Source organism: Dreissena polymorpha, chromosome 6 (assembly GCF_020536995.1).
Source record: "Dreissena polymorpha isolate Duluth1 chromosome 6, UMN_Dpol_1.0, whole genome shotgun sequence".
Taxonomy (NCBI): Eukaryota; Metazoa; Mollusca; class Bivalvia; order Myida; family Dreissenidae; genus Dreissena; species Dreissena polymorpha.
This window is the reverse complement of record NC_068360.1, coordinates 40,129,558-40,141,040: the sequence shown is the minus strand read 5'-3', so window position 1 is coordinate 40,141,040 and position 11,483 is coordinate 40,129,558.

The window sequence follows — 11,483 nt, the reverse complement described above, 5'->3', positions numbered from 1 at the left end:
CTGTGAACATAAAGGACATATGTTTAACTGTATTATTGTCAGTAGTTTGAGACAATATGGATTTGTGTTGCATAATAGTAAACATTATTGAACAACAAAAACAGGTGCGTTGCTTTTTTCTGTTGGAAAGATATTTTTCCGCATTATTTAACCAAACAAAAATGACATATATTGAATATTACCTCTATGGTTTCTGTGGTGTAGCCATTGAAGAGAGGGTGGGCGGCGTTGTTTGTGGTAGTCAAGATGAGCATCATTCGCTGACTTAAGTTAACGTTTGACCATTGGGACTTAGCCTGGGCGTATAGTTTCTTTGGTTTTCCGATATCAGATCGGTAAAATCGTAAGCCGCGTGCGTTTGGCTCACTGTTGCTTTGAGCTATATCTGGCCTGTTACAGTTTGTAGTTAATTGTGGAATAAACAGTTTTGCATCCACGTAGCAAAATTAATCGCTTTCATAGCCCTTTTCACATCCGAAGGGGGATTGTAAGCTCGTCAGCGCCTTTGTCGATTGCAATGTTCACACGACTTGAACTGTTTAAGGCCTGTTGCAAAAAGGGAAGGTATAACATATCATGTTACTTTGAGACGCAAAATAAGTTAATGAAATATATTCACAAGCACAATCGTATACGTAATCTTATACCACATTATCTCTCCGGGCTAATGATGGGGTTGCTCTCTGGGGACGCGGGGTCGATACTAGCACTTATAGAACAAGCAATCTGAAAATAAAAGTACGCCTATAGAATGGATCGAAATTATTTCCTTTGCGGTCGATTGTTTTAACCTTATATCAATACTTTATTCTGATTTATATGTAACCCCTCACCGTTACGCCCAAGCCACAATATGTTGGCGCCGTTAAGTGCCTCTCTGTCATCATAGTTTTTTGGCGAACAACTCCCTGGCTCAAATATTTGACTGGTTTTGTTTGATGGAGTTGGTGGACCCAAACCGAACCATTCGCGATTGCCCAGAAAACTTTGTAAAAGTAATGTGTGTTTTCACTCAGTGTGAAGTCTAAGCACAGTCTTCGAATATATAGATAATTATACATAATATAAAGTCAGAACCGTGGCATTTATCTTGTTTTACCTCTTTAGAAAGATGATAAATTAATCTATTTAAAGTTATAATAATTATATTAAATACATTGTGAAAAACTATATTATTGTGAACGTTCTGGGTTTTTTTAACTGTGTTTCCACTTTTACTGCAAACGTATTCTTCTTTTCACAAAATAATCAGTTTATAAGAGTGTAGTTATAATATGCTCCATATTTATGTTGCACACGCAAATGGTTAATAGTTTGATATTACGTGCAGTATATGGCGTACTATTCATATAAATGGTTTAGAGACGCTCTAGTTGGGGTTTATTTCAGTTGCAGTGGAGTACATTCGGATGTATAAACTTAATTTAATTTTTGGATTGAGAATGAATACTGAAGAATGAATGTACTTAGAGTAAATCAACAGTGCTTTCGTGTTCGTGCATATGAGACAATATAAATGCAACAATAATCACAACATACAAGCCGGCAGCGTGACGTTCGAGATTCTTTCTAAAATGATAAAACAATATATAGTGCATACAATTTATATACGAATACAATTAAATATTCAAATATTATTTCAATTATTTGTGCACTAACAATGAATACAAAATAAATTCGCAGTAACAATCATCATAATCAGCTGTACAGAAAACTGTATACTATTGTATTAAAAACTTATTCTAGTTATTCCGTATATTCATATATTTTATTGTTCAATAATGACTTGTCATAGTGGACCATATCGTTATCGTTATAGCATTCATTGTTGAATAAATTATAAATGTTGTAATCCCAAAACATTGTCCTATACCTTTTCAAGTATTGATACTTCATTGATACTGTATTTAATACCTAATGGAATTCAATACTGATCACATGTCATGCCTTTATATATGCTACTATGTTTTTATAATGCATACTCATTGACTGTATGTCTATTGTATATATTGAATAAAGCATAACAATAACGACCCGTCATAAGAAATATATCGCTAATTACCGATACGAATGAACAATTATTTTATTGTTTAGTGAAAGAGAGTTTGTTTATCGTAAATGTTGAAATGTATTTATTCCTATTAATTTAGAAAATGGTTTGAGTATATATTACAGGTTGCTCAACAAATAAGAAACTACTATAACAAAATAATAAGGAGTTTAATGAGTAAAATGGATAAGCACGATTTATTGATTATATATTTTCTGAGGCCAATGCAGTAAGGTAGACGGTTATTAAACAGACAGTGGTTAAATGTTACCTTACCTAAGCAGTACGCCTCTATGCAACTAGAGACCGGGTTGAGATAAAACACATACTTGTCGTGATCACATTTGATAACTGCGACAAAAACCGTTTTATCACAATCATCATTGTCCATTTCTACATTAGAGGGGAAGCTTTGGTTCGTTGATAGTGTCCGGTAAACTGTCGTTATCTGATTGCAAACAGAAGTATCAGTGAATTTCATGGCCATTCGACGTGCTGCTTTAAGACAAGACAAGACACTTTATTGAGACTTGTACAGAGTACATCGTCTAGATACATCAATAAACTATACATACATGATGTCACGTTTTTAACATTATGTTTAACATTGTGTTATGGTTAGATATAGGTTTACAATACACAAACAACTACATATACATTTATACAAGCTATTGGAAAATTGAAAGCTTGAATGCAAACCAATACCTTTGAAAAATTAACGAAGCGGAACAATGACACTGACCTGACACCTGAGCAGAATGACATTATTGTACGTGTATAACCTATTGGGGTGCTGCATATGTATACAGTTTTTAATTCGTATCTTTAATGCACGAGATCTCACATTGAAACTAATTATTATTTAAATCACTGCGGGGAACCACGTGATCACAAAAGTACATCGTACGCACAAAATGGCTGAAAAAAGCTCTCGCTTAATTACGAAAATCAAGGTATTCTCATATTTTATAATGTCAAAATAAATGATAACTATTCGAAGAGTACCCGCTAAGTCGCCTTATGTACTCTGGTAATTAATTGTCGTTTTTCTTAGATTAACAATGAAAATTGTACATCGTCTGAACATACTTTATTTTGACGTGTTTGCTATTCAAAACGACAAACAACGAAATAAATACAACATATTTTGCTTGATAACATGCTTAGAAAATTTCGTACCAGGTTTTGCACGTTTTTTAAGCTTTTATAGATCTGTGGCGAGGAATTTGGAAAAAAGTACATTGTCTGAACGTGTGTTGTTTGAGTACATCGTCTGAACGGTTTTGAGTACATCATCTGAACTGCTTCTGTTTTTACTAGAAAAATTAATAGACAAAGAAATCATTAATGCCTATCTGTGAATGTGTGTTTATTCAATTATGTATATGCTGTTATATTGTCAACTGTATGCTATTATATCTTTAAATTTCAGAACTGAGATCAGATTGTACTACACAAGGTCCAAGAAGACTTTACTCTATATGCCAACAGCAAATCGAATCCGGTAATTTTCTACATATCGATGGGCAAATAAATTAAGCCATCAATATGAAGTGGACAAATTACACTGGATTGCTTTTGATTGTTTCATTTTGAGAAATAAACAACAGTGAACGGAATGAAACAAGCTTCAGTAAGGGCAATTTTATAACTTCACTACCATGACCACGAATATTTGTGCTAAGATACAGCTAGCTTGGTTTGGACACGACACCAGGCACGAATCTCTGTGCAGGACTGTTCTCCAGGGCACGCTAGAGGGAGGTCGACGCCGAGGCCGTCAAAATAAAAAAGCTGGATGGATAATGTAAGAGTGGACATTCCTATTCATGGATTAATTACTCTAAGTAGCACACAATAGACTTGACTAGAAGAGGATTTCTGTATTGCTGTTCCTCATTTCCCCCTAACAGCCGAACCAGTCAAGGGATTGATGGGAAAATTATCACCGTGATATGACTAAATCTTGAGAATGACTGTGATAAAGAATTTATTTAAACTAACAGTCATATATTTGAATTTGTAAACATGCCAATCTATGTACTGTATATGTGCATAATATTTACCTCTCTGACTATGACATAACCAATATAAAGTACTGGAAATTTAGTTTAGTGCAAATAAATTACATTTGTTTCATTAAACATATAAGTTTAAGTTTCTTATTTTTAGCTCACCTGAGCACAAGGTGCTCATGGTGTGCTTTATGGATCACCATTTGTCCTTAATGCGTCGTCAACATTTTCCCTTGTTAACATTCTAAAGGTAGTATTTATTGCTTGATTGTCATGAAACTTGGTAAGAAAAGTTGTCTCAATGATATCTTTGTCGTGTTCGAAACTGGGTCACACCAGGTCAAAACCTAGGTCACTTGGTCAAAATAAAGAAAAAGATTGTTAATACTAGAATTCACATTTATAGTTCAATCTTCTTGAAACTTGGTCAAAACGTATGTCTTAATGATATATCAGCTTTTTTTGAAAATTGTTCAGGTTCGTTGAAAAAGATGGCCGCCAGGGGGCATATTTGCTCACATGGCTATAGTAAAACATTTTTAACACTCTAGAAGTCACATTTATATTTCAATCTTCATGAAACTTGGTCCGAACATTTGTTGTTATGATACCTCGGCTGAATTCGAAAATTATTACGGTCCGTTGAAAACATGGCCACTAGGGAGCGGTGCAGTTTACCTTGTATGGCTATAGCAAAACCTTGTAAACACTTTCATTTACAAAAAAATCTTGTTGCACTGATGTTGTCTATTGGAACTTGTATTTGGCAATGTAGAAAATACCCTAAGCACTAGTTGTAATGCACCACATACTGAAGTGTAAAAATGCATAATTTCAACATTGCGCTAGGCTATCAACAGCAGTATATTCTGATAGGAAGACATTCATGTACCGGGTATAATAGATATAAAATACATAATAGATATAAAAGCCCTCAAAATGCTTTAATCCAGTAAATTCCTCTTGAAGCGTCATAACTTGTGTAAAGTGTATCTGCTGTTTTTTCCTAATGTCTTATATCTGCCCCCCTCCTCCCTCCATCAAATTGGGCACATGTCCGGTACAAGTTATTTTATCAGTTATTTAGCTATTCGAGTCAATAAAATATTTTACTTTCTGCGTGTGGCCAGTTCTGACCCCAGTCAAGATTAAATAACACATACATGTATTCGAGGGCCTCTATATGATGCTTCATATAAAATATAACACTAGGTCATAATGACTTCATTATTAAAACTAAATTTTATTTCATGACATAACATTAACATAATTTGTATTTGGCATAAAATAGCACAAGTGCATTCTTAAAGAATTCGGAAAGTCTATAACAATTAATAGAATTGGTATTAAAAGGAGGTGGTAGAATATGATAAGAATTAATATTTGAGATGTAGATATACAACTATTTCATATCATAGATACATTAGTCAAACTATTTTATGAATATGTATCTCGTTAAATTGTCTGCTTGTGTTGTAGTTTTCTCATAGCTTTGAGATTCACACTATATCGATTCCACTTAACAGTTCGCTTTTCGTTTTGACTGATCCATTGTTAATGTTCAGAAGATAATCTGATTCAGTAGCGTCATGAATGCCACGGTATATTTGTTCACAAGATGGCTGCTGCTCAAAAAGAGCTCTTGCAGAAATGCTTTTTTTTGCTGGCTTTTTGGGTGTAGATACTTTATACACTGGTGAACGAAATGGTGACTGAATAGGCGTAAGCACAGGTGTAATTTGTTGCAGACAAACTCCAGTGTGACATGCAGTTGACGAAATGCATTTAGGTGTAACTAACCGTATTGTTTGCGATGGTTTCAAGCGCTTACTCTTCAAACGATGAAGCGCTTGACTTGACTTTTTGCGCATTCTGAATAAAAAAGCTATATATAACAGACACGTAATTATATCAACTTATTTGACGACATCAATATTTTATCTTCACAAAAACAATTATATGTCGATTACCACATATATGTAATTCAGACTAAGATTTACATTTAATATGATATACTTCATATATTATTGAAACTTGACAAAAATCACCACAAGCTCAGGGCTGCCACTGTTTCGAGCCGAGCATTATATTTTTAATAAGAACTCACATGTGCCAAGTATGTAACAAGAAATGTTAAGATCAGTTTTGTTTTACTGCAAACTACATTTGGTCTTTTTAGATATAAATATGTGAAAAGCCAATGATCTTTCGTCCAAATGACATGCCTCGTATTACATTATTGTCATGCCTTTATATGTATAAATAACAACCTTTTTTCGAGCGTGACTTGTATTTAATTTCATAAATTTAATTTAATAAAATTAAACACTATGTAAACATGTAAAATAAACACAGGATTTTGTGTTTTCTGATCATAGAACGGAATGTCATTTGGACAAAAAATCGCTTGGCTGATCACAGATGTTATTACAATTTTATTATGATAAACATCGCATTAAAAGTAAAAACAGAAGCATTCAGATGATGTACTCAAAACCGTTCAGACGATGTACTCAAAACCGTTCAGACGATGTACTCAAACAAAAAAACGTTCAGACGATGTACTATTTTCCAAATTCCTCGCCTCAGATCTATACAAGCTTAAACAACGTGCAAACCCTGGTTCGAAATATTCTAAGCATGTTATCAAGCAAAAAAATGTTGTATTTATTTCGTTGTTTGTCGTCTTGAATAGCAAACACGTCAAAATAAAGTATGTTCAGACGATGTACAATTTTCATTGTTTATTGTTCCTGAATGTTTGAGAAAACTACAGAAATCTAAGAAAAACGATTGGTGCGGTGGTCGAGTGGTAACACACTGGTCTACCATTCCAGAGGTCCCCGGTTCAAATCCCGGCCGGGGCACTGGAAATTTCAGAAATGCTTCAAGTGTTTCCCACCCAACTAGAGATGTACTGGTACGAAACCCAGGTAATTCTCGCGTGTATCGGTGCTATACACTGAGCACGTAAAAGAACCAAGGTATCTATTCGCAAAGAGCTAGGGTATCGCACCCGGATTCCTTGTATCCCAATACTGTCTCTTCTGCTTGCTGTCTCTTCAGCAAAACCAAATGACCCCATTGGAAATAAGTGCTTGCACTTTCATGGGTTATCCTTGACCGCAAGGTCAAAATAAATTCATACATACAACGACAATTACCAGAGTACATAAGGCGACTAAGCGGGTACTCTGCGCATAGTTATCATTTATTTTGATATTATAAAATATGAGAATACCTTGATTTTCGTCATTAAGCGAGAGCTTTTTCCGCCATTTTGTGCCTACGATGTACTTTTGTGATCACGTGATTCCCCGGAGTGTTAAATGGTAAGATATCAATAAAAAATATTTTGAACGACTCGTCATGACACTATGGTGCCCATACATATGCGGGCTATTCTTTCAGAGTACAAAGTTTCATAATGATTCCGAGAGATTGCGCAAAAACGTAAACTTCATTAGAAGAGGTCATATTAGTTATCAAAGGTCGATAGCTTTATAAAATCATTGGAGCGTAACGACGAGAAGACGTGTATAAAACGTTTGATTACATCAGATAATTACCGTATGGGATCACGCGCGGAAACGACCGGGCTAAAGAATAGATGGACAGAAGGGAAGACGAACGATCGGAAATCGCGTAGGATTGATGATTATTTGAGATTTTCGTGTCCAAACCCCCACAAACTCAAGTTTTGAGGACGAACAAAGCGTCAAAAAGATGTAACATAATTTTTAAAAGTTTATTGTTAATTCTCATCAAATTTGACCGAAATGCATGCGTCTTGTTGTCAACCCAACCAATTGCAGAGTAGGAATTACATGCACTTATTATTGATGTTTATATTTGTGTATTATGTTATACATTGTCTTACTTGTGAACAGCTTTACGATAACCTCGTCTTCGCAAAAATAATCGCGGTTTTTAGTTATTAATTCGTTTTTTTCTCTCAATTTTAAGTTACCGTTTACGAAAAGGTTTCTGTTAGATAATGAGGTATATTATTAAATTGCCTACACGTGCTAATAAGGGACAAACGCGAACTTTATCATTGCATCACAAATTCATTTGCTTAGGTAAATCATAACCCGTTAACATTCCTTTCCTGTTACAACTGATTTTTGCACAGGGTCTTCATCAATATATTGCTACCGCAAACATGAACAATAATATTCCTGATGTTAATGAATAGCAGTCGCCTTCATTATTTACTGTTCGTGATATGAATCCTGAAAATTATACGCTTACGTCAACAAATAATTGTGTTTTTACAAACCTACATAAGTTATGTAATAACTGGAATCCTGGTCTGGGTTTCTTGCATTTGAATGCTTGATTGTATTTAAGCAGATTAGAAATTGACACATGCTAATAATGCAAAAACTTACACAATTACAGCTAAATAGAATGAAAGTAGAGTACTTAACACAACAAAAATCAATACCCGTATGTGGTTATCGTAACTCAGGTCACCATACTTTAAAGATTTAACACACTCAATTTTCCAAATAGTTTTACTCACCTTTACGATACCAATTTCGTAGTGTTCCACAACGTTCCTTTGTAGACGCTAAGACGAACGTATCGGTAAAGTACCAGCCTTGTGTTAAATAAATATCGCATATTGCATCTTCACCAACTTCTAGTTGATATCCGACAAGCCTCTGTCGAATCGAACCCAGTTGCTGCGTTGAACTGTCCGTGCATGGGTCAGCTCAACTCGATATTCCGACTTTATATGGAAAAGTTTGTAAACGTTTATTGGGCAACTTAGTAAGGTTAATGCCACATAAATACTCAAAATCAACGAATACTTCGTAAAATATTTCGTAAAAAAAGTTAACCCATTAACAATCAGTGTTCCTTACAGCAATAGCCAGCGCTAGTTGTGGCTTGACAACATAGATTTAACGAGAAACAAAATGCTAATTTTTATTGTTTTAAAGACAATATATTTCATTAGAATTTTCCGCGACGATTTCCGAACATATACGAGGAGCGATCTCAAGCTTGGCTTCGGGCAGCTCATGAAAACTATGTTTTCGACGCTCCACGAAGGCAATCTCGCGTTCACGCGTAAATGTTTGGGTATCGTCGCGGAAATTCATATGGAATATATTGTGACACAAACAATTAACATGGAGATCTGAACCTGCCGACGTTGAGCATAACGGTTTTGTAATAAATCCAAGGACGAAATGTTGTCTGCGATATACAGACGGATTGTTAGTAAAACAAAGTGGGGTGGGGGTCACCATAAATGAAAAAAATAAATTAAGATTGATTTGAGAGTATTTTCCTTTAAACTTGATACACGTATTGCGTAAGTATGAATGTCAAATACAACGAGACAAGCGGAAAAAAAGAAGTTTGACATTGCCCTTGATATATAGCTATGGCGCAACGATTTTGACAGGCTAGATAATGTGAGTAAGATGAGCAAGTGAAGAATCCGTTGCGTAAATATTTGTAAAACTATTTCGAGGATGCTTATTTACTTGGAAGTGTGCCGAGCAAAAGAGTAGTCATAGAGACAGTAGTTAATAAAAGTCATTGCAACAAACAGAAACCCGACATACTCTACAGTAATTAATTTTCAATTTCGAAATTATCGTTTCCATAAATTAAAGATCATTTATAAGATAATTCATTGTATTAACATATACCTTATGCATGGGCGAAGCTCAATGATTTAAAGTAGCTCCGGAAATTCAAAACACATTTTTCTGCTTTAACAGCGAAGTATCATATTTATTGCAAAAATGTTTTATTTAACTTCACAAAAATGTTTACTTTATTATTTTGGCATAACATTTACATGTAATTGCATAATATAATCACTGCTTGAGCAATACATTAACCAATCTTAACTGAAAATAAAAAATGATTGGTAACTCTTTCCAACGGTGAAATATTTCAGTGATAATTATCGCTACTCTTCATCGTTTACCAGTGAAATGATGTCGTTTTTGTGACACATTGATGCTATTATTACCGCAAAACGCTCCAGTTTAACCCTATTGTAGTTTTATTACACGTTAGGAAAGAAATATAGGTGCAGTATGTTGTAGGTTTAGGTATTATATCAAATTTCGCCAACTCGTGATCATATGAAATACTTATGTGCACGATAATGTATTCGATAATCTACCGAAACACACATATCATCTACGCAAAATAATATTAATATCACTATATAAATAGTCCAACCTACCATGTGAAACAACAACGAAAACAACGCAGACTTAGCCCAACACGGTTACGCCCACTACAAAGTTCAATTAAAACCTTAATCAGTGTGTCCACAATAGTAAAGCAGATAATGCTTGCATTAACCTTGTTATTGACGTGATTTGCTAGTAAAAACAAGTATGTAATGTAAGTTGCTTTACTTAATCGATTGAAACTGAACATTGTCAAATTATATACTTCCGTGTGTACATTATCGATTTTGTTTATATTTGTATGTTGATATGTTTCTTTTTCAGGCATACACTGGAGCGATCCTCTTTTAATCGCAATGTTTGTTGGTGGCGGGTTTGTCTTTGTGTGTATATCGACCGAAATTGTCCTGTACGCAAAGTTCGTAAAGAAAGCCGATTGAGTAGACCTTTAAATGTATTGTCATACATAATGATAGTGAACTCTTTTATTATGTCATCCAATTTCAATAGTTATATAATTGTCAAGTGTTTGTTTGTGTTTTATGTATCAAATAAATTACTCTTTTCACCTGATAAAAGATTTAAATTGTTTTACAAAAAACTAAACTATTCTGGCATTTGGGAAAAAACTCCTTTTGAAAATGAAAAAATGATAATTGCGAAAGAAAAACGAAGCCCTGGTACTTGTTATGGCAAGTGAGATACAGCCTCAATTATATGGCATAAATTGAATCGTAAAGAAAAGGCATGAGTTAAATCAACTAAAAGATTGCCTCATCACCAACAAATCTCCGTCTGTCTGTATGTCTGTGTGTCTGTGTGGCTGACTGTCTATCTCTCCGTCCGTCCGTCTGTCCGTCCGTCCGTCCGTCCAACTGTCTATCTGTCTGTCTGTTTAAAATATCATTCTGATTAGAGGTGACAAAATCATTTTATTACGAATATTTTCTAATGCAAAAAGAAAAAGGTATTATATTCGTCAAAATATTTAGTTTTATTTAGCTTTTTTAAATTATTTCATTTTCTTACAGTTTACAAAAGGATATTTTTTTAAATACTGCAACATGTTTCCTTTCCTTTTTTTTCAGAAAATTCCGAAAAGGCTCAACACAACCTTAACATTGGAAGTGTGCGATACATAATGAACGGTGCACAAAGGGGTCTAGGCACAACAATTAGAGAAACTACGTTTAAATCGTATTTGATTTAATACTTAAATTTTAGTACAACGAAATGTACAAGAATTTT